This window comes from Manacus vitellinus, unplaced genomic scaffold, assembly GCF_001715985.3.
Source record: "Manacus vitellinus isolate BGI_N305 unplaced genomic scaffold, ASM171598v3 scaffold_0_pilon, whole genome shotgun sequence".
NCBI classification, from domain to species: Eukaryota; Metazoa; Chordata; class Aves; order Passeriformes; family Pipridae; genus Manacus; species Manacus vitellinus.
Genome location: NW_021938789.1, coordinates 54,412,645 through 54,440,059, shown reverse-complemented (window position 1 = coordinate 54,440,059; position 27,415 = coordinate 54,412,645). Strand labels below are relative to the sequence as shown.

The 27,415-nt window shown below is 38.4% G+C and overlaps 1 protein-coding gene across 1 annotated transcript in view; it reads right to left on the bottom strand.

The window, feature by feature from the left end:
• Positions 1-27,415, bottom strand: part of SLC10A7 (solute carrier family 10 member 7) — a 152,493-nt gene that overhangs the window by 54,551 nt on the left and 70,527 nt on the right. The gene's annotated exons all lie outside the window — the stretch shown is intronic.

Below are 27,415 nucleotides of genomic sequence, written 5' to 3'. Positions count from 1 at the left end.
ATATTCCCCAAGGAAACGAGCTGAGATCTCAAAACTCATTTCACTTGATTAGACTTCATGTCTCACTGGTAGAAGGCAAGTCTTTCATCTAATTTAATCACACAGGACCACACCTCAGCTTTCCACATCCCCCAGGCAGATGCAAGCAAAAAGATTTGTTGTCTTCACTGACAAGGAACAGGTTTAAAGCTGATGATTGGACAAAACAGAGGATTTTAAGTTTCATGAGAGCAAATCTTAGAATGAGTTGTTTGGATTGGGAGTTAACATGACATGCATCACTTTCATAGCTGCAAATAGCAATTCCCCATCATCCTTCCATCTGACTTCAATATTTTATTATTGCTCAATAAAATGATTCTATCATTTAATGCATGCTAATTCACAGAGCTTGCTTGGAACTTCTCTAAGCCAAGACTATTCTTCATCCAGATAGGTCTCAAGAATAGCTAGTTTTTCTGCTATTCACAAGCTTTATTTTTAAAGGACAAAGGTCCAAAACTTGCTCACATTTATCTAAAAGGATGCTTATTTTATGGGTTTTTTAGCTACGAGTAGAAAAACAATTGAATGAAAAAAGCAGTTGTCTCCTACTTTTCATTTAACCTTGAGTAACACAGCTTTACTTCAATCTTTTGGAAGCTAATATTAAGAAAAACCTTAAATCACTAGTTTTGTATTTGCTTTCTGGGTTCACAAAAAATCACAGATCCAGACAGACCATTAGCCACAGAGAGTTCCTATTGTGTTCCTAAAACAAAATGCAACAAATAAATGCCACAAATTACAGCAGACAGGAAGGATCAAGGAGGCAACAGTTAAGCTGTGCAACTTGAAGGCTCTGCAGAATTTAAAAACATATTTTGAAATAAATAATATATGCCATATCTGACTGCCCCACAGCCTAGCTATCCATAATACTTTATCTTTTTACAAATGTCACAATTGAGATAGATCATAGGAGACTAAAAAGAGAAGAAGTAGAAGCAGTAAGAATTGCTTCAGGGAGTCACTTTCTGTTACAGGAGGACTAGACCAAAATGCAGATAACAGATATGAAGAAATATAAGTGTTTAAGAATATCAGCAGGAGAGGAAAAAACAAAAGTTAAGGAAGGGAGGAAGCACCAAGAGCTGAACTGACACTTGTTTACAGCAGCATCTGTGATGCTTTTATGGACTACTACTAAAAATACATGAGCCAGACCTTCCTCTTCTTCCCCTTTCCCCATTAACAACTACACTGTACATCTCTAATATTACCAAGTGCCTGAGTATTCCCTTAGCCTTCTGTAATTTTGGGATGGCAGAACGCCACTGCAGCAGGGTTCCACCTCCGGCCTTCTGCATGAGCCAAGAAGAGCACGGATGGAGCGGGAGGTGACACACCAGAAGCATTCCATACTCCAACTGAGCATCGAGTGTAGGGAGAAGAGAGCACACTGCCAGCTGGTGAGTACAGCCAGCTCTCCTCTACATCTGAAGGAACTCATTGATTCAGCACCATTAGTAATTTCTTACACGGCTCACACCTCAGTGCACTTTTATACACTACCAAAAAAAATGCAAAGGTAAAAAGCCAAAGCAAACCAAACCAAACTTCCCCTTTATTTTGTTGATAAATAGTGTCCTTACTCTTTAGGATGGGAGCTGTGACCTGCTATATATACTCTAGAAGCTTGGTGATATTATCACAATGAGCAACAGCCACTGCTAATTCAAAGAATGTGTCACAAAAGGAAGTGGCACCTCTGTGACAGTAACACTTCTTCATAATTCTGTAAGTGGAGAGGAAGAGAATCCTGCTAGACATCATAAAGAGATTCCTGACTGAGCATGTTGAAAATCTAGCGTTCAAAAGGTCAATTCTAGCAATTTGTTGCTAAATTTTGCTACTAAACCTGGTGATCTTAATAATCAGAAGCGAGTTTCCTGTTGCCTCACCACAGAAAGGATTTACAAGGCTGAACTTTCCCATTTGCAACACATACACAATTCCCTGGGAAGCGAAACAATTACCTGACAGAACAGACAAGTTCATATTAAAAAATAGATGCTGTTGCTGAATCAGAGTAATTTGATGTTAATGTTTTATTTTGATAAGGAGTGCCAGTTTGAAAAACCACAGGAATTATATTAAAACCAAAGGGGTTTTTCTCACTCAGTAGTGCTGTGGTGACTGTGCTGTGGTGATGGGTGCTGGCAAAGCAAGATTTATTAGGGGCAGGAACCTCTGTTACCCAACTGACTGATGGAGCTGGTAAACAACAAACTTTGGGCATGTAAAGCCCACTTATATGTTACCTAAAAATACTGACCCGCTTTTATGTGCAAAAGCCCTTCCCTTCAGGTTTCTGCCTCACATTTGAAGAAGGGTTTACATACTATGGTGTATTTGTCTAACAAAAGGCATTACCCTTCCCTGCACACACACCACCCTGCTTCAACACATTACCTCTTCATCAGAAACATGCTCCTCAATATGCTCATAGGCATTATGTAATGCATCTCAATTCATGCCTACTAAAGAATAATAAATAGAGTCTAAAGCCTACTGACAGAAAATACGGGTGACAATTTACATTTTGAAGGTAAAGCCAAAGTCTGGTTCACTAAGTATAAAGAAAAGGTGGGAGAGAACAGTTATTCCACACAGCGCATTTCATGCTCCAGCAGAGGTTTCACAAAGACAAGCATATCCTGACAGTGGCAGTGTGGCTGCTTTCTAAAGCTATGACTGGCTGAGAAGCACAAAGGAAGCTAAAAATTAAAATAAGGACTATGGTTTCTAAGTCCATTGGACACTAACACCATCAGAGAGGAAAAAGTAACTAAATTTGACGATCCTTTTCCCTGCCTTGCTTTCCAGGCAAGTGCTGTCAAATACACAGAGTATGGAGATAAACAGATTGTAGATTAGCACTTCCAGCAGAAGCTGAGCATCTGCCCTTGAGAATGCAAGGTCACTACACAGTTTTAGCATCTTCAAAGTTTGGGTGGAGTGTTAAGCTTTCCGACTGCTGCCCACAATGGAGTCAAAGTTGTAAAGTGACTGCTGTTTGCTATCTGCAGAAAAACTTTCAAGAAATCCATTTACACCTCTGATGTGAAAGACTGACTGAATATATTTCAATGATTTTAGTGGAAAGGGCAGATAAAATCTCCGCCTGACCTGAGACACTGATACAACATAGGAATCTGAATAGTCAGATACCTGTAAACACATCTCTCTTTACAGTAAGGATAATGAAACCTATCTTAATTAAGAGAGTTTAAATACAGGTTTGTGTGTGGAAGCATGTACATAAACACACATATTAACAGTAAGGATGTACTTGGAGATCCATTTAATTGTTATTTGCCTTGTAAAGACAAAGACCTTAAGAGATTTTATATAAGTTTCATCCAGAAACTTATATATTGCTATAGAGCAGATATTAAGAGGTGTCTATTCTCCAAAAAAATATACAGAATCAATACATGGAATTGGTTGCCAAATCAGACAGCAAGGGGAAGTCACATAATTAATTTGAAACTATGATGGCAAATCATTAGGAATGAAATTATGCAAATAGGAAGAGGAAGGTGGGCACAGATCCAGAGGGACACATGGTAGAAGACAAGTAGGGATTATTGTAATGAGGCATGAAATACATGTGAACTTTCCTTCGTTTCCCTTACCCATAAATTTCCCACACAATTTTTCTTCATTCTTACAGGTCATCAGTATGACACACATGCGGCAATTACTAGTGAGAAAAACCTTAACCAAAGTCACATCTGATTTGTCTTAAGAAGTAGTGCAGAAGAAGTAGAAAAAAAAAAAGGGGGTTGTAATTAAGGCTTGAACAAATGTGTATTTTTTGAAGTCAATTATCTACTCATGCTTAATGCTATAGATGTTCTTGAATGTTTTATCAGAGCAGGATACAAAAGAAGTAAAAGTGTAAGCCATGTTATGGGATAAGGCCAATAAAGGTTAGCAAAAAGTTAACTGGGCAGCATTTCCATAGTTATTAATAGAGTAAGGTGAGAAAAAAATGGCTCTGAACTCTGGATAATTTCATCGGAAGATAAGCATAAATGAAAACTCAAACTCAGTCCTCATCTGTGTACAGCACTATTTCTCGTGGTTTTATTTCAAGAGTTCCTAGCATTTTTTGAAAAAGAAAGAGCAACCAAAAAAATCCCAGCCTGCACTGCATACCCACCCTACCCACAAACAAACAAACATACAAGAACCCCAAACGCAAACCTGTAGTTTTTATGATTACAATATAAGAGAGAGACTTCACCTCAAAACATGTATTATTTCTATTTCTTATGTCTTTTGTTTCCTTGGTTTTGTGCTTGGAAGTGTGCTTTAATTTTTTTTTTTTTCCAAGAAGTTTGCAGACAACTTCATAATGTTTTACATTTCAAAAAGAGAACCCTGCCTCTGGAAAAGTGCTTCTAGGTCTCCATTAGGTATCTTTGTGAGCACTAAGACAGCTAGTGCCAAAGTTCTGACAGAATACAGATAAAGGGATGTTCTCAAAAAGTCTGGCACCACCACAAAGAAAAAAAGTGGGCACTCCTAAAGGTCAAAAAGCTTATTGTTCAATGTTTCTAAGAACATGATAGAGAATGTAAAGACCATGGCAGCACTCAAAGCCAACTCCCAGTCTATTCAAATGAAGGAGCACAAGACTCTCACTATCCTCACCCCTCAGACTGGTCCCAGCTCCACAATTCCACTTCACGGCATCACATCTGACTAAAACATTGCTTATGAGTTGTGATACCACATTATTCATCCTCTTGAATAAACCGATTTAAAGTATAGTCCCAGGCTGAACTGCTTTGCAGTAATCCTAATTTTAGAAAATATATACAGAATTACTCCTTTTTCTGAAATATGGCTTTCACATACCAAAATCCTCAAAAGTAGTTGCCTTCTCCCCTTTTCCACCTGTTCCCACATAACTCTGGAACTATGCAGAATCTCCTGACAGGCTCCATAGAACAAGATAAAAGCCCCTATGCTAAATATACACACTTGGTTCCAAAGCAGAAGGGCAAAACCACTACAAGTCAGGTTTGGACTAGGCAAGTTCTTGTGAAAGGCACTGAACACAGAGGGGGCAAAACAGAAAAGGGCCTGATAATAGGGTTGCAGAGGCAACTGTGAATTTTTCATGTCTCCATTTTCAAGTAGTAAACCATTTGAACATGACAATTTCAAGACTGTAAGAGAAATTATTTCAAAAACATTTCAGTTTCTTAGTATTTGGATCCAGTGGCTGCAGAAGCCTCCTTGAGACAACCTTTTCATGGGTTCTTTAAACAGCTTTTGTAAGCATGGCTATACAAACTATGCTATTAATTTGACCTACTTAAAGATAATAGTGGAGATGACAATTTTTTGTTGAATAAAATGCTAAAATTGATTTCCACAATAAAACTTATGTTTCCCCTGTGCTTTCAAACTTCATGTTTGCATAAATGACATAAATGTTTGAGTTTATCTCTTGCAATCTCAGAGATTAAGTTAGAACTTTCTGGTGTGCTTGTAATTTCAGTCATTGCCCCATGATGCAACTTCGGGGTCCCTGTGTTGCTTCCCCATGGACATCATAGAAGCTCCTGGTGCCAAATAATCGCTTGCCTTTTGTTTTCCAATTTAATCATTTTACAAATAATTTCAAGTGTAAAACTCCTTCTATACATCCCTTTTCTGTCAGCTACTCCAATGACATTGTTGGTTCTGAGGAGGCTTATACAACTGCAGGACTTCAAAATAAAATATGTAACTTCGGTATTTATTGTCCTGTTATATACCAAATGACTGTTCTGAAAGCTGGGAAGAACAGAGGCTTATGAATTGATGTTTTTTAGGATTTTAAATACACTCATCCTCCCCATAATAAATAACCAGAAAATCTGAAAAGATATTGAAAAGAGCCTATTTTTGTTAAATTGATAAACGCTGTACAACACCAAGACAACATACTACAATACAAAATTGAAAACGCAATTCCACATAACCCTAATTCAACTTTAATCAAAAATAAATACCACAACAATAGTGGCAACTCATCCAATTAGGCCAATATTGGATTTTAATAACAAAGCTGTAAAATTAGAAGCACTGTGTTAAAATGGCTTTTGATTTATCAGAGGGGACAAAATAAACCAGATTTCATATCAACTATGAGATGATGCATAGAGCTTTGTGAATTGTTCCAGACACTGTACCACCTTTGTTCTGTTGTATCAACCTAGTGGCCTCTACTGTGGGAAAGGATGTTAATTTAAACAAAAAAAAGAAAAATGAGATAACAGTAAAAAGATGACTAGCATCAGATAATAGTAGAAATCAAAAGCACTTCCACTATTTATTAATAATTACTTTTGCAGATGTTCCTCTTGCATACATTTTATGCAAGCATGAAAAAACATGATTTAAAAGGATTTGATTTAAAAGGAATGCAAGCAGCCAGAATTCGGTTCTTTCAACAAAACAGAACACAGAAACAACAAATACAACGATCTGAACTACTGGCAGTAACACTAATACATTTGTCACAGGTGGAGTGTAAAGAATAAAAGCAAAAAGAGAAAGCAATTTTTTTAAGTAAGGTTAAGGGGTGAGTTTCTGGTATCATATTAAGAGTTAAACCCAAAGTGTGAAAAGAGTATTTTAGAAAGGTAAAACTCGAGATAAGCCCAGTTTGCCTGGCTTCCCAGCAGAGGGCATCTTCAACACATTAGAAATTTGCTTCTTGAGCAGCAACAGAACAGTTCAGAACACAGTAGTAAGAGCCCTGAAGTTTTAAAAGAATTCTGAAAACTTGATGCTTCGCAGATGATACAGGAATAGTATCTGGAATGATGCACAAAATATATAACACAAGTAAGAATCAGAAATGAATGCTTCCATCAAAGATCCTGAAACCATCAGTTAGATGGGAGCTGGCTAGCAGAGCGTGGAATAGCTCCTATAAAAGGTAGGAGGGTGCTGCTGGGGGCAATGCTTCTGGCCATGCTTCCCAAGTGCTGCAACCTCTCACTGCTGCAGCAGCTCCGCAGCACGGTGTGTGACCAAAGGTTTTTGTGGGCCTTTGTTCACATATCTGGAACAGGATCAAGCCATATTCACCAAACTTGTAACACCTTACTGCAACTTTTTGCTGTCTCTTATGCAACACATTAAACTCAGCTGTCTGGCTAACATCTCCAGTGCATTCAATGATCCTGTTGAGCCTGTTGGAGCGACGTTTTCCCCTTACCATTTCCTCTTCAGTTGCTTTTGCTGATATTCATTCCTGGCCTCAAAGACCTGTTTCCTTTACTTCCCACCTCAATGAAACCTTCTAAAACTTCCTCATATGCAAACCCTTTTCCTTACTCCAGCTCATTAAACCCCTGTCTGTTCCTATTCAAATTTAATTCTCATGCAGTGTCAGCAGAGAACAAGACCACTATAATTCTGTGTGTCAGCATAGTTTATACACTGGCATTAGGTGGGCCTTTGCTAGAGGAGGCATAAAAGGGAGAAAGCAACTTCTCAACCATCCACACCCATACACTTTTTAGAGAGATCCCCTTGTCTTTGCAAAAATCACTTGGATACAATCCTGTAATTTCTATGATTCAAGCAGGTTCCCAGACCTATAGCATGATCTCAGTGGGACTGAGGAGAAAAGGCACATCATTTGTAGGATTAGGGTGTCTACAGGTATAAGCATGGCACTTTCTTGAAAAAGAGTTTAATGTGTTATAAGGATACAATAAACTTAGTTCCATGTCTCAGGGTGTATGTTAAGTACGTTAGTACAGTGTTAAAGGAGGCACCACAATTTCTCCTTTGTTTTGCACACAGAAAACAAAAATGCAGTTACATATATGTTACTACATATATGTTACTACATATATGTTTTACAAGAAAAGTTGTTTTTCAACTTAATTTTTAAGTCTGTTTTCTTGTAAAAGAAATTTTAAGAGGATCTAAATTTCTCCTGTATTTGGTTCTATGCGAAGTAATCAGCAAATCCTAATTTAAATTACTAAGAAGCCATTCCCAGCAAAGCATGCCAGCCTCAGCACCTCTGCTCCCACAAACCCATGTGACAGTAGGACAGGATGGCACACTAGATGGTGCTGTGGGACCTTCCAGGGAAAACAATCTCCTAAAACAGAAGTAGTTGTATTGTTCAATTAGCCAGATAGTTGATTCCATATTTTGAGACACATTAAAGAGCACTAAGTTCCAACAAGGGAAACCAGGACCACAGAAATGGAAGGAATACACTAAGGAAACATTCTGCTTTGACTGACACTGATTTTTGGAGTAGCTTAGTGCCCTTCTTCCACTGGAATGGCTTCTTGCCTCTCCTTCCCAAAGCAAGACAATGCAGTTTTTATGCTCTACACCAGTCTTACTTTAAAGAGTTCTACATGTAAAACAGAATTAAAAGAGTCTGAAGTCAGAGATCCAACAGAGCAAAGTCCCTACAAGCCTTTTCTGTCCTCTATTTTATTCTGTTCAATGTTTAAAAAAATATTTTAACAGAATAGGCTTTGAATTAACTAAACTGTGAATTAATTTTTCTTGTCTTGATGACCAGTTGAGTGAGAGAAAACATAAGGGAAAAATTACAGAACCTGAGAGAAAAGCTATCAGAAATTCTACAGAAATGAGAAGTTATAAGCAGTTATCAAAACTGATTCTACTTATTTCCTTCTATAGGTATCCACGTAACAGAAAATTATTTAAGCAGAACAGTTTCTGTATAAAGACGCCATCAATATATGAACCAAAGTATGTTACACCTTGTTAACATAAACACTATGTTTAAATTAACTGCTGTCTCCCTACTTCTTCAAGCCAAGAACCTCAAACAGTGCAAGAATGAAACACTGAACACTTCTTTGACTTAAACAAGAAAATAAAAACTTTACATAATGGCAGCAGCACTGTGCCAATAAAAACCTATATGGATTAATTATGCATCAGTAGTACTAAAACACTTTCTTAGCGTTGCAAAAGTCTCTTGGTGACCTGCTATTCAGAAATACCACTTAAAAATGTATCATTAGAGCGCTGGCATAATTGTCATGCTCGCCCAAACTGTAGGCTTGGTCTGTGGCATCCATCAAATGAGATACTATCCCCCCCACCCCATATCAAACCAACAGCATAGTCTGTCTATAATTATTGTTATTAATTAGACAGATTACATTGGTTTTGTCAGGAAAAAGTCTCATCAGCCAAGGTGCTAACTGCACTCTGTAAGGTGAGAAATGCCCTCCAAATCCCCCACGATTTTTCAGGATCGTTTCCAAGTCTGCTGGAAAGTTAAGCTATTATTAATTAGTTTGAGAGTGAGCTCACTCACATTCCTTTTTTTATCTTTAGTCTAAGTGCCCTGAATTATTTTAGCAAGATGTATCACAAAACTCATTCAATCTGTTTCCACTATTATTCTCAGATATGATTTCCACTCAGAATCGAGTATTTCAAAGGCCAAACCCAGCCAAAATGCACACAGGCACATGTGTATACACAAACCCCAAAACCCAGCCCCCAATATGGTAATCTATATTGCCTGTGTTCTGTGCTGCCTGCCTGGCCCCAAGTCATCAATAATGAATAGAAATGTACAGCTACAGCAGTAGCCTGTGTCATGGGCTTGTCAGGGATTTTTGAAAAGGAACAAAAACACAGGTTTGCCATTTGATTGTGTCTTCTTTTGCAAACCCAGGAAGGGCAAAACAAAGTGGTATTTTAAAAAGGGTAATATGATTAACCCTTTTTGTACTAATTGAACAGTTTCTTCCACCATACAGAATGGAAAATTATTTGCTGGCAATGCAACCAGTATTCTCCTAGGCCTGGGAATTCAACAATAATGTTGATTCTGAGCACAGGGAGGAGAGGTTGTTTCTATTTTAAGATAATGAATACATACTCAAGAGGAGTCAAATACCATGGTTTACATACAGGGAGAAAAAGGATTTGTTTTCCTAGGAATCCAGCAAGTTCAGTCTCAAGTAAAATTTTTTCTTGAAGAAGAATCTTAATGTATGCAAACACATATACACGTAGCCATGAAAGCAACGGCATTATTGAAAATACCCAGATGCTCATAAATGAGTTAGACAATAGGGGGAAAAAAAAGGTGATTCTTATATCTATTATTTCTTTTCAATGTTCCCAAATACATTTCTAGAGACACTAGGACTGTAGCCTTACAGGAATGATCATCTCACATTTTACAAACAGAACACACCAGCTGGTACACCACCAATCCACTCCCTGGGGAGGGTGGGTGGCAGACTACAAAATGTCTACAGGACACACACAAACTAAGGTGATTGAAAACCCAGTTGTAAACCCAAATCTTTCTTGCTTTCTACATCTGCACAAATTCCAGAATATATAAAGTCCTGCATTAATATATTTAATCAGTAAAAACATTAACTTCCACAGTAACTTCTATAGTAGATGGGTAAATATTCTCCTCTTTAGAAGATGCAACTGAAGATGCACACTTGTCTTTAAAAAGACTGGAACTAGATAATTTGAGATAATTTGTATAAGAAATGAAACTATATAAGCATGAACTTCCAACTGGCATCAAAAGCAAGACATCTCAATTCAAATTATGTTGTCAGGCCTTCTTTTCAAGAAGGCAGTAGCAAATAAAAGGACATGGTTTAAACACAACTCAGGAAAATCTTCAGAAAGCAGCAATCAATAATACAATTTAAACAGCCTACTCTGTGTTTTGACCTAATGTTATCTTGTGATAACTGTTTTTAATGGTTAGAGTGGGATATTACTATATTCAGCTGAACTGCACTGTGCATAAATTGCTGAATGTTCATGAGTTGAATATGTTATTAATGACTGTGAATACAGAAAAAGGACCATAAAAAACCACCTTTCTCAGGCAGATAATAAAAAACTGCCTCAAAATCACAAGTACACACTCTAGCACACTAAGGTTAAAAAAACCCAAATCATAGAAATGTGATTCTATTTAAATTAACTGACTGAGACCTTTTACTTACATAAGAAACTAAATCCTTAAAAAATTCCAAAATTATTTTATAGCAGAAAATTTGCTTCTCAGTTCTAACTCCATATATACTTCAGCATGACTACATTGATTATCTTTCATTTTGTGAATACTATACAATCAGTAAAAACTTCTTTTCTCCTGCTGATACGTTTTTGTGGTTTTGCAAGTGCTCAGACACCCCTCCTCCAGCCTCCTGCCCAAACACAGGGTTGGCAGCACAAAACTTCTGCCTTGTTTTTGAATATCCTCATAGAGTACACAATCTATTTAATAAACATTTGAATGTGCTGAATACACAGATCTGCAACAAGAAAATGCAGGGTTTTGTTCACATGTAGTAGAATGGGCCAAAACCCCATTCTCGTTATTGATGCCATATGACCCTTGGAGTATCTTGCAACATTTTTTTTCCATCCACCTGCTTCAAAGATTTATTTTTTTTTTTGTATGTTATTCACTGAATACAGATCTCACATTCAAGACAAAAGACTGGTGAATTTGTTCAGTATCACACTATTGCTCAAGTCACAGGTGACCAACAGGGCCAAGGTACTGCTTGTAACAGCCTGTCCCTCAGCACAGCATCCTAAATCGCTCATTCCACCTGCTGAAGCGACTGACAATCACTTTGAAGCATGCAGGAAACTGGCTGAATCTACAGTGCTGTGACATCAAAAGAGCTCTGTCTACTCTGATTTTGAGATGGCAGGTCTGAGGAAAATTCACCTGCCTGAAACCCAGCTCCACAAATCCACACTGCCTGGCTCACATCTACCATCTGCCCCTGCAAGGAGCCAGGAGTGCCACCTAGGAAGGCTCTCTGGCTGCCCAGCGCTGCCACATCACCCAGGACATCGAGAGGCAGGGCACTGCTGGGAGCTTGAGCCCTGAAGCCCACATCCACTGCATGGAGCTTTTTGTGGGCCATCCTCTGACAACGATGGCATATCACAGTTTACCCAGGAATGACAACATCGGTGCACTCTGGGCATACTGGTGCAAGTAGATTGTAGAAAGGTAAAAACACAGGCAGAGGTACCCTAAAGAACTAACTGCTTTACATAAAAACAACAACAACAAAACAAAAACCAGAAAAGAAAAAAGAAAAGGGGAGGGGGGGCAGCAAACAAAACTTGGCTTTGTACTTAAATTTCTTATACAGGTTATGCTGCTCTAACTTGTCATCAGGAGGAGCCTGCTTTTCCCCTGTCTTATATGAGTACTGGTTTTGCATTTAAATCATCTGCCCCGAAATGTGGGTCTTTGATTCAGTAACATAACAGAATATTTCCAGAGGGGGAAAATTGTTTCTGAAAACAAAACAGTCCTAGTCTAGCAGAGACTGTCTAGGCAGGGAGGGGAGCTGGTATGTGAGACTGGAACCGAAAGAAGAGAAAATATTTTCCTCACAGCCCCTACAAGAAAGGCTTTTTCTTGATTTCACCTCCCAAGAGCTCAAATGGCATGATAGTGTTAAATTGGAAGGTGTTCCCTATTTCTCAGGAGGTAAAACAAGAGAATAACTAAAAGATGTTATCCAAGAATTCTACCTTTCCCTTTTCAGAGCAAGAGTCTTCAGCCTACTCTGTCCTCAGGGAGCCAAGCTCCAGAGGTGGTTTCTTTCTGACTCCTCCTCAGGCTTTGCCCCAGCTTTTCCCTAAGAACCACTGCAGGGCTGGAAGTTCATATTATGGGATTAGACCATTTGTGTATTTAAATTTACAAAGGCTCCAGTCCTCTGAGTCCAGAATCATTCTCATTCTACAAGTAGAACATATTCCTCTTAAAAGTGAAATCCCTTGTAATTACTCAGTTAAATGACATGCCACATATATTCACAGAAACTCATTAGCTGAAGGGACAAAACATACCCCTAAGGCCTTTGATTTTTACTGAGGGCTTCTAGGATTTTCTAACCAACAAGAGATTTGTTTGTGCCTATTTTGTGTGCCTAACACTTTTCTTAAACTGTTTCACCTGGTGGATAGCAGACAGGACTTCTCCACAGAAGCTGCAGAACAACCAAATCACCTGCTACCCCTACCCTGAACATGGGAATTGCAGAGAGAGCAGCAAGATCTAACACATCCTAAGATTGTCAAGTGACCTGACTTTCAAAGTAGTTCTCAGATGCATTGTTTGCCTTATTGATCTAACATCAATCAACAATATGCAGCCTAATAATTAGCATTACACATCACTACAATCTACCAGCTCTAACCATTCTGAAAATCACAAAAACCAACCCATCACCCAGCTCAGTATTAGCTGTTAATAATTAAGAGTTACCCATCACAGGGCAGTTTCAACATCCATAACATGGAAGGGTTAAACAGCCTCATCTTGGTGTTTAAATACAGGTTCTGCTCCCAAATGAGAAATATAGCACCTCCTGTCTGCCTAGGTATGAAAAGTATGTTTCTTCAGAGAGCAAATCCTTACTCAGTTTACTGACTAGCAGCTTATTATCAGCCCTTTTCATTTTAAATGTAATTTCTATGTGAAAAATACGCCATTTCCTAGGGTTTTTTCCCCTGAACTTTTACTGCATACTCTCATACAGGTAATAAATTCAAAAAATAACTCCTTTGGTTATTTACAATTACACCAAATCATTTCTTTTAAGGAACAGTTTCAGGCAATGCAAGCGCATATAATAGGCAAATCAAGGCCCTATGACTAAAAGGCAACAATGCCATCATTCCTCTTATTTCTGGATAAAAAGGACATCAGCCTAGCTCATACAGAGCAAAAATAACCATCCTATAGGTGAAAAGTAACAATAACTTGGGATGGCTGTTCCGAAGCCGCAAGCTATCTAAAGACTTCAAAAAAAATTTTTAACCACACTGTTTTACTGAGAGGGTACATGAAATTCAGTACATGAACAGGATTCCTTTCCAGATGCCTACAAGAACTTTACACACACACACAAGACATAAAACTGCTGAGTTATTTCTTATATATTTTATGTAAGAGGGCTTTTAATGTAAATATTGTATTTAAATTAGCATTTCTGGTTTGTCTACATCAAAAGCCTCTAACATCACAAATCGTGACAGCGAGGTGGCCTAGCAACCTAGACAGACAGACACAGGAAGTTCAGTCATTCAGTAATAAAAAGCTTTAGCTGTCTGGCTTCAGGGAGAAGAAAATTGCTTGGATGATCACTTCAGTACTCTACTAGGTGCTGCACTGTTTTATTCTTTCTGATAGCTGCAGTTTAAAAGAACTCAAAACAGGAGAATGTACATGTAAAGGCTGAGCAAAGATGTGGACTGAAGCTTTATTTTGTTTTGTTTCAGATTCACACTTTTGATAGAGCCTAGGGAGCCAGAGAGAGAAGAAAGGAAACTGTCCCCAGCGCCTGACAGTGACAAAAGTGAAAACAGCTGCTTAAGTTGTAAGCTACCTGTGGAGTGGGTCTAGGAGCAAGGGGCTCTGCTGGGAGGGGGGGGGTTTGCAATGTTAGCAGGTGTCACTGCAGTGTATTTGCCAGCAAAGCATGTTTACCAAGACACGGTCACAATTTAATTTCTTACCAAGATACAAGACAATAGACTGTCATTCTGCTCACCAGCAAATCTGTGGTAAATTTACATGCTGCTCCATGATGGACCCAAGCCTGACAGTGCTGAGCATTTACAGGTAGTCCCAAAGACAGAACACATTCTGCACCTTGTGGAAAAGTTTGTTTTAAAAAAGAGGTGATGTCAGAGCTGATGACTGGTTCTCCATCCTTTTCACTCTAATTACATCTAGGCAGGGACAGTGCTAAACTCTATGCTACTGAGAAGCTTTAAATTCTTCTGTCAACATGACTGGCTTTTCTCTTCCCTAGTCTTCTTGAGGCTCTTTCTGTTCCTCTCCTTTCTTTTTCTCCTGTCCTCAAAATCTTTTCCAAAAAGACTAAAAGTAAAATCCAAAGAGCTGACTTCCATGTGTACCTAACACTCAAGCCTGTACCCAGCAGGACATGGAGGCTCTCTGCATTTTTTTGTCATATGTATATTTTTTAAAGAACTCTTGCTTAACGATGAGACCAAGAAATACCTTCTAATTCCATTACTAGTATTAACACTGAAATAACTCTAAACACTAGCTTGTCTTCAGTCCCTCACAACTACTGGTAACTTGCTCAGACAATGGGCAAATAAATCTGATTTGGTCATTTATCCAGCAAACAGAGCATCAAGATGAACATTTCCAGATTTGACAAGTAATTGCTGTATTAAATACCACAGGAGTACATTTCTCAGAAGTTGATGGTCCATCCATAGAATACTTATTAGCAGCAATAACCATTCTGGGTAAGTGACTATTCTCTTCCAAGGGTAATAGCATCTGCTTACATAAAGGGATATTTTTGGCACATTCTCAAGGTCTTCTTTCTTCTGCCCTCCTGTCAGAACTCTAATCAGGTATGCACAGCACCTACAGTGCTCCTGCATACTCCAGGTAATTAGCCTTTCCACTAATCAGAGAGCATCTCTCATCCCTGCAAACACACAGTACACTGCTTGTTCCTTAACCCTCGGGTTTCCTTTGCTCATTTCTTAGAGAGCTGACTGAACACCAGTTACCCCGAACTACTCTTCCAATGCACACCATTTAGAGCTTTCCAAATAAAATCATTTCTGAGCGTTTTGCTGGGAGCTGAATTTAAAGACATGAATTATCGATGTTTCAGCTAAAATGTATCCCTGATCTTTCCCTTTTCTTCTAATAGTTAAGAAAATAAAAGCTCACAATGTGTTTCCCCATGACCATCTCCACATGCCTTTCTGCTTGAAAAATTGATCACCTTAGATAAAAACTAATTCACACCTGTGATTTATTAAGACAAGAAATTCGTGTTTAGAAGGAAAAAGGCTGCAGTAAGTGTCTATGCTCTGACAAATGGCAAAAAAATACAGCTGATTTAACAAATGAGTGCTCAATCAATGATGCACTGAGGCACATGACAAAGGGAAGTCAAAATCCATTACATTCAAGAACCTCCTTTAAATTCCACTTCAGTGCACTGACCCTGTTGCTCAATGCTAAAGACTTTACAAGGTTTTTCGGAAACATTTAGAAGAGCTTTTGTTTTGGCATTCACTCAGCTGCACCTCACAATTAACACTGCCAGACTCCTTTCTAATCAATTATTCATTAAGATTACTAGCATATCTTTTGAGCGCCTTAACTCCACATCAGAAGTGCGCGAGGGATGATACAGCCATGTGTACTTTGCAGAATAAAAGGCAGACTCTAAGCAGGTTTTAACGTTAAATGAGAACAAGGCTAAAAGAAGCGAAATCAACACTTTTAGTCAAAGTTGAGCTTCAGGCGAGCTGCAGGCAGCTCACAGCGTGAGAGAATTTGGCTCCAGAAAGTGCCCATGTGTTGACAGCTGAACGAGAGTTTGAAGGCTTAATGGTAAGAAATGTTCCGTCAGTGGTAATGTTACACACTACTTACTCAGTTAACTACTCATCTTCTGCAGCCCTGACAGCTGATGACACAAACCCCATTCAGTGGAAGTTTTGCCATTTCCTGTACAAACATGTTTCTTGTGGTTACCACGGCTAGTGTTTTTTCCAGGCAAACAAAAAGCAGGAAACAATTTCCAGGAAATAGCTATCAAACACAACTGTGTTCAGAAATCAAGAACGCAGAAAAAAATCCGGAAGGCTGCTCAAACTATAGAAAATATACAAATTCATTTGAGCCTATTTCTACAACTCTAATTATGTGTGAAATAAATTGTTATCAATTCATATTATGGTAGATCCTATTCTATTAAATACTGTGTGCTGGCAGGGAAGATATATGACCCTTTTAACATAACTCAAACATACAGGTTAGGAAGGTTTTGTATTTGAAGTCCAGAAGAGCTCTAACTTGGGCTCTGAAATTAAATGGTATATATGGTTCTCCCCACAGCATACAGAAAAACCCTATTATCACAGAAACATTTAGGTTGGAAAAGACCTTCCAGATCATCGAGTCCAACTGTGAAGTCATGAAGTTTTCAGTCCTGTTTGAATTCACCTGTTTTACCTGGGTCAGAACAAAGAGCCAACTAGGCTAGATGAGCCTAGCTGGTGTAACACAGACAGGGTATGCAGAAGCACTGATTCTGCAAGACATAGGTACAGAGGTCTAATGTATTTTTGGAATGGGGGTTTTGTGTTCCACTGCCGCCCGGGTAGCATTATGCAAGGTACATGCATGCACAGATCTTCAGACAAATATGGCCTAGTTGCCCAGAACTTGTGCATTTTCTAAACATCCCAGCATGAGCAAAGTCTAAAGAAAAAAAAAAAGAGAAATAATAAAACGACCAAAGATGAGCAAATGGTAGAGCCATAATTGTTCAAGTGCCCACAGTGCTACTAGAGTAGAATTGAGTTTCCTGAATTTGAAGTTGTATTTGATAAAATCTCATAATCTAAGTGCGAGCAAGTCTGTAGATGCCAAACAGCATGTCAGTAAAATGACAGAGGTGCCTAATATTCCTCTGTTCTGCATACCCACAGCTGCTGCCATCTTGACTGAGAAGAGCAGCTCTGTGTTTACTTTCTACACACAGTGATGAGCACTTGTCTTATCAGGTCATTTACCAAAGGCTGGATATCATGTTCTGGAACCTGATCTTACCTTACAGAAACAATAAAAAAAAAATTAATCAGCAGTTGGAAGTAAGAGCCAGGCAATGTCTTTGAACATCTGTCACAGATCCAAGCACTTAAAACGAAGTGAAATGATGCTCATCACGACCACACCTTGCTCCTTAGATTATCAAGCAGCTTAGATGCATAAGTCCCACCAACTGGATTTTTTAAAATTGCTCAATTCATTAAGGACAGGTAGAGGTGCCTAGAAATATTTAAAACAAACAAACAAAAACTTAAAAATAGAGTAAGGAGCTTAGAAGTGAAACTCCCATTGAAATCAAACTAGGTACTTTGAAAAGTTTTACCTGCCATGACTTTACAAAGCACAAAAAAGCTACTAATGCATACTTTAACAGACAACTGTATTCCTGAAATAATATTCATCACCTCACATGCTGCAAATATCTGCAAAAAGTCTCAGTGTATCAAGAAGTATGATTGAAATCTTGACAGCAAAAGAACTTATTGTTATCAGACCAGCATTACTGTACCCAAGCCAGCAATAAAGAGATTTAAATTGTCCTTGGAAGAACTAACACTTTACAGAATTATTTAACCATTCAGATCATTTCGAATGTACTTCAGAAATACAAGTAAACAATTAAAAGCCACATTTTGCCCTGGAATTACTATTTGAGTCTCTCTCTGGAGTCAGTAGGCACCATTCTTACAAAGCTATGGGCAAGCAAATGAAAAGATATGTTTCACTGTTGTGATGGCCCGGCTTTATACCAGTGTAAATACACTGATTCCAATGGACCTAGAAAAGGACTGTATTTGAATCATGAAGTGCTGAAGTCAGGCTGGTACACCGGCTGTACCAGTCTACAAAAAGTTATGTATTCACAGTACACAATGCCAGTTTTTAAAATATCTTTTGTTCCCGTTAAACTTTCAGTTATTTCACAGGATTTGGTGACTCAGAAATAACTGTTTCAAGCAGAAATAAAATATTATGATATCTCCCAGCAAACAGACTGGTATTTCAGTTGAAGTACAGTCTAAATCCTTGAGGATTTCCTTTACTATCTTGATTTATTCTTATCATTCAGAGATAGCACTTGCCTGTTATCTCTGCTTTTCAAAGTAATCATTTAGATTCATATGTAAATTCCATGTTCCTTCATGAATCTTCATAGCAATACTGTACAGTATTACTAACGAAAATATTGTATCTTAAACTAAAAAAAAGAGAACACGACAGAAAAAAAACACCTCATAAAAGCATTATTAATTTTCTGTTTAGCATCAGAGAACTGAACACAAACTACAGCTCTGCAATGTAAAGCAACCAAGTGACAACCCTTTTGGACAGTTGGGTGCCATGAATTTCTGCTGTAACACAGAGGTCTGTTTCAGTGACCAGTTTAACAAATGCTCATTGTCGAGCTCCCCATCATTTGTAAAACACATCAAAGGACACCACCAAACACCCCCCCCACACCCTGTTTATAACTGTGTATGCAACCCTGTCCTCGGGGTGTATATGAACAATGTTTAAAAGAAAGCAATATGCACAGCTGATCAGACCAGCAGCTGATCAGTATTTAATCACCAAATCCAATAAGGAAACAAATGAGGCAGAGCATAGGGGTGGAAAACAAAGGTAGGTGGAAAATGTTAAATGAGCCACCAATTTATGGAAGATAAAAACACTCTCAGAAACAATTTACAAAACAATTTTCTTTTTACACATTTAATAAATATTCTGTCAGAGTAAACGAAATCTCAGAAGCTGGAAGTTTAAAAAAAAAAAATCAATTAAAATGAAGTCACGGGGAATGGTGGGGAATTGTTCCTGGCAGTTATTTGATATAGTGTGGTTAATATTTCTAGTCAGGCAAATTAACAGTTTTGCTGCTGTAGACTTGCACTCACACAATACATAACCTCTGAGGGTTTGTTCTAAAAGTTACAGAAATATAGGCATAAATATTGTTGTATAGCTACATTTGAGATGTACAGTACCAGTCGTTTACTCTACAGGCTAATATGGAGGGATTGCTAAAACCAGCTGAAAAGAATAACTGCACCTAAAAAAGAAGTAACAAAATACACAATTTATTTCATGGGGTCCCATTTCACTCGTAAACAATACTTTGAAAGCTCTTTAACAGAAACCTGTTTCTCTAGCCAACTGTTTCAATAGATAAGCTTCTCTTTAATACTATTCTACTGTATAATTTGTAGTGTGCCACACTGTATTGATTGAAGAAAATTCAAGCAAGGGAGTGTCAGTTTCTGTTTCTACAGGGAAACCACTGAGCTGAACAGTGAGGCACGTAAGGTCAAATCAGGATGCAACTTGCTGTGTTGCTACCTTAAATTATATAGGGCTAAGGAAGAAGACAATGGTAAGTTTGGAGACACAGTATAAACATCACCTTTTCTTTTCATTACCCTATTAATGCATTTTGAATAACAATTTAAGGTTTTTACTTTTCACATCCTTTCATGTATTAAGTAATTTAAGTTTGCAAGCAGAAGCTGTATATTCTTCATATGTTTCAAGCTAACTTTGCTTTCTAAACTGCGATGTGGCCACGGAAAGAAGTTCAAGTTTAGTTAGTTCCCATCTTATCTTGACCGTCTGCTCGGGAGAAGCTGCCGTTCCTTCTGCTTCTGAAGCTCATGTTTGCATTAGAGATTTACCCACCTGGACTTCAGGGGCAGCATGGAAGGGAGAAAGCAGCTTATCTTTATCACTGTGTGCTTTGCAAACACATTCCGCTGCACATGGACAGTGAAATTAGAAACAGGGAACTTGATGCAACCTTGCCTTGCTGAGAGGAATGAAAAGGGAAAGAAACACAAGTGTTCCACATGCGGAGTTCACATTCATCTGTTTGGGATGTATAAGCTGAATAACTTATTCTCAGCTGCCATGGGCACCTGCCTGCAGACACCAGGAAGTGGAATAGAAAGTACTTCTACCTTATGTATTTGGACACCTGCATGAGCCAAAAAGTAATGGGAGTTTTAGTCCTGCCCATTCTTCAGAAATAAAGACTCCCCTTGTGTTGAACCTTGGGGCCCTGGAGCCACAGCTCAACTCTAATGCTTGGACACCTCTTCATCCCAGTTCCTAACCTGACTGCACAGATGCCAGGCACCTACTCTTCTGGACTAAAACACTGTGCTGGTATCACGCTACAGGCTTTGCCCGTATTTCCTGAGCCTGGCACTGCCTATCAGTGACACTCTTCCCTTAACCTGCAAAGACCTCAGCGTTACACACAGGTTTGTAACATATAACTCAGAGCCAGCCAGCCAACACCAGCTTCCTGGAAAGCTTCCTCCCTCAGAGCAGTAGTGGATCACACATCTGCTTACACACCTTCAGGCTTTCAAGGTCTAGCGTAATGTTATGAAAATTGTGCTGACAATATAATGATACAAAGGAAATACATAAATAAAACCAGTTGCATTTGAACTATAGATTGTGCAGACTAAACAAACTTTATGTTGGTGTGAGGTTATTTCAGATATGTCGTAATTCCTCCCTCCAGAGATCACAAAGATATGAGTCCTGTTAGCACACACATGCTCAAAATATGGAGCACAGACTCAAAGGATCAGCAATGATTTTTATAAGCACCATGCTTACTTTTTTTAGTGATAACTAGATGAAAAACCAAAGAAAAAACCCTCACCTATTATCTCAGCTTGCTCATAGTGCCCCAGAAAGACTAAATAAGCATGAAACTGAAAGGCATCTCCCAGCCCAACAACAGCATGAAGAATGTCAGAAGTAATGCAACTAAAAGAAGGTCCACCTGTCAAAATAAAGCCATCTCTCAACTAGTTAACTTTGATTTAGAAGAGCAAAATAATTTGGTAGAGAACAATGCACACTTGCTAACCTCTCCTACCGTGTTAACAGGTGGCAGTGCATTTTTCTTTGATGTTTGTTGTGAAGTCAGATTCAAAGAGCCTGTTCAGTTATTCTTTGTTACATTTGTATTCCCCTCTGCTATCAATAGCTACATTAAAAAAAAACAAAAGAAACCCCCCACATATTTTTAACCTTACGAGATAAGCCTGTCAGTGCACACAAGCATCATGTGACTTTTTTTAAAAGTTATTATTGAAATTACATGCTTTTGACTACTGAAAGATACTCCTTTGCACACAGGTTTTGTTTGAAAAATCAAGATATACAGCTGAAATTATCAGAAGGGATACAGTCAAAGTAACAAAGAGAAAAGGCAGAGTAAGGTCAGGTTACATACAGAAGGCTTTGCTCAAACAGTTTCTGTTTGTTCCTTATTCCGAAAGCCAAACTTTAGACCAGTTTCCTGAAGTGAGTGATCTCCCCCATGAATGACAGTCCTAACCAGGCAGCAAACAAATGCAAGTTTTTCTGATGCCCACCTCCATCGAGTTAGTACAGCTGTGCCTTTATCCTCCAGGTAATATTCTTTTATTTCCAAAGATTTGCATTCAAAGAGTTATCTATTTTCCATTTAGTGTGTGTGTGTGTGTCACTGAGATATCAATGCCCTACTATTTTCATAAAATACTGAAAGTAGCAGCTAGTAAGCACAGTCAACATATGGAGAAATGGTAGAAACTTCTGGTTAACCCTATTAGAAGAACCCTCATCCCAGACATTTCTTTCCTTAAAACTATTTTTCTTTTACAATCAGATGCATATCTGAGGGTTGAAAAGAAAACAGGACAAGCTCACAGAAGATAAATCTGTTGAAATTTATTACAAATGAAGATGTTATAACTAGTTTAGGAAATAGAGAGCTGAAGAGTATGAGAACTTTGGGGGAAAGTAACATATAGGAATTCTCTGAACTTTAAATCAATGTTCCTTAACTATCTGCTCTTGGCCACTGATAGAAAAGGAATATTCAGTCAGTTCCAGTACAGCAGATTTTACGTTTGCTGCAATACAGTCGCAGCCAACCATGTATAAACCTATTTTCATCAAAAGAATATATTCGTTTCCACCCAGACTCACAATACAGCTGAGCAGCCACAGAATCTCTCCCTGTTGTTTTATTACCTACAGACTAGGAGAACTTTAGGAATTAAGAAGACAGATTAATTACACTGTACAATTTAATTAAGTCTTTGAAGAATAATGGATCCAACAGAAAGCTCCCTAATAGCCTGCAGATAGAACTGTTAAAGAACAGTGGGTTCAAAAAAATAGCCTAAAAAGCCAACTTGGCACAAAATCTCCCTTTCCACTGAAGTTCTCTTCTGAGTGACTCAGGCACAGGGTCTAGAAATAAACACCTCACCTCCACAGTACAAGCCTCTGCGAGCACACCTGCAGCTACAGCTTCAGGTCAGAGTGAATATGATTTGAGAGATGTTGTCTCTATTAGCAATTAAAACGCTTTCCACGGATCCACAGCACAGCCCAGACACCACAACAGGCACAGAGCGAACACTCCCAGGCTACAGAGGAAACAAAGCCTACCCATCCACTGTGTTCTAATGAATCAAGATGTACTGCTGGTGGCTGAGGGATGTAAAATGTCCAACAGTTGGGAGAATAGCCCCAAGCTCTTGCCAAATTATGCACTCCAGTATTACAGACCTGCTAGCAAAATGCACCAGATTCTCCTGCAACATGATAGTTATTCTTTTGGACAAAGAGGACAGATAAAAATAAATTGTCGAATGAAATCTGATACCCAATGGAATAATAAGGTGTTCAATGGGGAAAGGCTTTCAGGCACTGCAAAATTCTGCAGAATCACAGATGACCAGGACACGTGCTCAATAAATGCAAATTCACTTTCATAAAGAAGTGTGGAAAACTTGGAAAAAGAAAATTTATTAATATAAACATAACACCTTTTTCCAGTTGGCCTGAAAAGCTAACTATGTAGTTAATGGGTATATACAAAGGGAAAAACATAAACTGACATAATTTTCAAAATTGGCCTTGTGAATGAGACATGATAAAAAGTATATTTTCAAACTGTAGGACCATCCATGGTCAACAAGATACAAAGAACTTGGCCATCTGTATATTTAATTTGTTTATCCCCCACCCTGGGACATGTTAGCCTTAAAATTAAAGAGAATAATAACTTCTTGTTTGGTTTTTTTTTAAATCCAAACAACCCCAGTAGATGAATTATGGTATCAATTAATTCTGCATTAGGGCATATGGATTAGGTGAAATTCTGCAGATGGATGGATGTGCATTTGCCTTAGTGGTATAAAGGCATTCCCATCCGAAAATAGGGTTTCACTTATCATATACCTGCAATCTTTTTGAAGGGAAAACCTGTGGAGAGTTCTCTAGTAGCCATCTGTCCTTCTTATGCCAATACAGTGTAGACAATTATAGTAGTATTCCTTTCAACCTCTTCAACAAAGTACACTAAAAAGGTTTGATCAAATTCTCTTTATGCAATATATGTCACATTCAGTGAATACAAATTGATGACCTCACCCTTTACCCTGGCAAACTCTCTTTGTCTTTCCTCTGTGAAATGGAATATTTGATAACAGTATTTCCTTAAATGTTGCCTCGATTGCATATGGAGAGAGCACAGGCAACTAAATGTTAATGAAACAAATGAATGAGGTTTCTTAAATGCGCTTCTTGTACACAATTTTAATACTCTCATCCACCTCAAATATTATCTGTATAATGAAATGCCAGACAGAAATATTATCCAAGTAGGTTAAAAAAAAAATTAAAATGGCACAAGCTCAAATTATTTAACAGTACAGTGAAAACATAAATCCTCCTTTTTGTACCACAACACCAACAGATTATCTTTAAAGGGAATACAATAAACTCTTTTAAAAAAGCTCAAGCACAAATTATGTTTAATAACTTACATAGCTATGGACAATTCATTAGGCTGCTGTGACTGAAACAGACTAAAGAGCACCTCTCCTTTTTGTTCAGATTAGTATGCAAATGGTTGTCAAACTGCCAGAGTAGCTGGTTGCACTGATTTTTCTACACTGCCAGTTAATCAGTCTCCTATTTCATCTGTATGCAACCTTCATACACACATACAGGAGAAACAAAACCTGAAAAAGGAAGATATAAGTGCTTACCCGCAAATTAGCAGGGGACTCTCAGCACCAGAACAGAGTTATTTACATTATTTGTTTTACAATAGCACTAAACGGTTAGATGACTCAATGTGCAGTGAACTGTATGTATTTATCAGGCAGCCTCTTCCTCCAAAAGTCTATAACCTGGTTTATGAGACACACATTAAAAAAATCCCAGAGGAAGGAAAAGGAAGCCAAGAGACAGATAGATATATGATGGGGTTTGTCTGGGTTCGTTTGCACCCCCCTCCCCCTGCTTTTTTTTTTTTTTTTAATCTGGATTTTTAACAAAATTCCTTAAAGAGTCACAGAAGTTCACAGTGATAGCACAAAGTGAACAAGCACACCTATCTGTTCATGCACTCCAGAGCAGAATGGATGAGTAAGTATTTCCACAGTGAGTTCAAGTACAATGTATTGAGATACAGCACAAGACAACACTTTGCAAAGTGCACACCCAGAGCATTCAAAACATTTAACATAAAATTATGTGTAACAGGCTGGCAAAGATGATGGATTAAAAAGAAGCGTTAAATATAAAGTATTATTTTTGTGCTGACTGCCACTGCTTGATCAGTAGGAAGGCAAGAGGTGGCATTTGATAAAGCTGGTTACTAGAAACAAAGAACACTCCTCTGTGTCACATGTATGCCACAGTTTGTATTAACAATTAAAAATACAGAAAAGATTGTTTCTTTATTCACCTTCTGGGAACAAGAAGACCTGTCCATAAATAAATAAGGACTGAAGATTCCTCCACTTTGCTCTAGAGGGGACCTCTTATCTGCCTTATCTGCTGCTTAATGAAGCAGTGTAGCCCACACTCAAGTGATACATCACTGGTACCCATAAAGGGCATTTCTCCCCTGATTTCTTACACAAACTGCAGAAGAGTTCAGGTGCCATCTGACTGGGGTACTCTAGAAGGCTTTTGTCCACTTTTCTAACCACAGTCAGATCTCAAGGCTGGAAAGTAGTATCATGGAATCATTTAGTTTGGAAAAGACCTTTAAGATAATCAAGTCCAACCGTTAACCCAGCACTGTCAAGTCCACCACTAAACCATGTCCCCAAGCGCCACATCTACCTATCTTTTAAATACCTCCAGGGATGGTGACTCCACCACTTCCTTTGGCAGCCTGTTTCAATACCCAACCACACTTTCCATGAAGAAATTTCTCCCTAATATCCAATCTAAACCTTCCCTGACACAATTTAAGGCCATTTCTTCTCATTCTGTCACTAGTTACCTGGGAGAAGAGACTGACCCCCACCTTGCTCCAGCCTCCTTTCAGGTAGTTGTAGAGGGAGATAAGGTCGATAAGAGAGCAATATGAAGCATGTTTGATTGTTTTTTTCTGACTATAGCTTGGAGCACTTCAATACTTGACAAGATAAACTTCAAAATACACTACCAAAAAAACCCCAAAAGAACAATTCCACCAAAAAAAGCAACTGCTCCCTCTAATCCTTCTGTTTTGTAGCAGGACACTAATTAAAGAAACATTGCACTTTGACACCAGAACAGCCTTTCCCATTGATTTTCATCAGGGCAGAAATCTACCTTTTAAGTTTACACAAGGCACAGCTTCACTTCAATCTCCTCTAGCAAAAATTGTTATCCTTAGCCTCCTCTCCTTTGGCCACAGTGAACCACCTCCTCTTCTTGAGGCATACACAAGACCATTTCTACAGTGGATCACACACATGATCAAGTGAGAAAAATAAACCCCTGGTTTTTGTTTTAAAACTCAGCTCATTTCACTGTTCTGGTCTGAAACACAGCCCTAGAAACCAACATGTTGGCACCTTTTTTTTTTTTTTGCAGCATGAAAGGAGTAGAAAGCAGGGTTGTCACCTCTTAAACTGACTTTGTCACCAGAAAAGTCAGTGAGGAATTGCACCTCAGATTAAAAAATAAAGAAAAAGAAGAAAAAAATATTCTATTTTGCTGGATCACACTTCCCTTTCGAAAGTGCTGTAAAAAAAAGTCAAAAGTGTCTGTAAAAAAACTCTGACAGTTGCTGGACAAGAAAATTTGTCATTCTGAGCAGCCTGCCTGTATACCAAAAGAACCCTCAAAACCAAGTTAACTTGAAGCACACCAATAATCACAGTTAGGAAAATATACCCTTTATTTGTAGCATGTAGTACAATCACACACAAGTGCAGCATTTAAAGCAACATTACTCGCTCTATTAAAGCAGAGCAAGCAAAGGAAGATGTTTATAGTGATCTTCAGTGTTGTCAGGCCTCAGCAATGAACTGTGACCTGCTGGGATGTCCTCACTGAAACAGAGAATTGCCAAATAACATTTCTTTTAAAGGGTCAAGTTTGTTTTTTGACCTGCTTGATGTTTTTTCACTTATAGAACCTAGAACAACCTATCGAAATCAATGCACTTCTAATGAACCCAAATTCATCTTAAAGTGACTCTGGTTTGACTATCCAAAGTATCCCATGAAATGCCCCTCTCCCAGTCATTTCATCATTGTTCAGGGCTGTACAAAATAAAACATGGACCATTCAAGTCTCCTGCAGGACCCCAGAGAAAGATCTTACTGTGGTAGGTACCATAAAAACCAACAATATCTGACCTAATAGCCTCCAGCAGTTATACCGATAAGCAAAGGATAA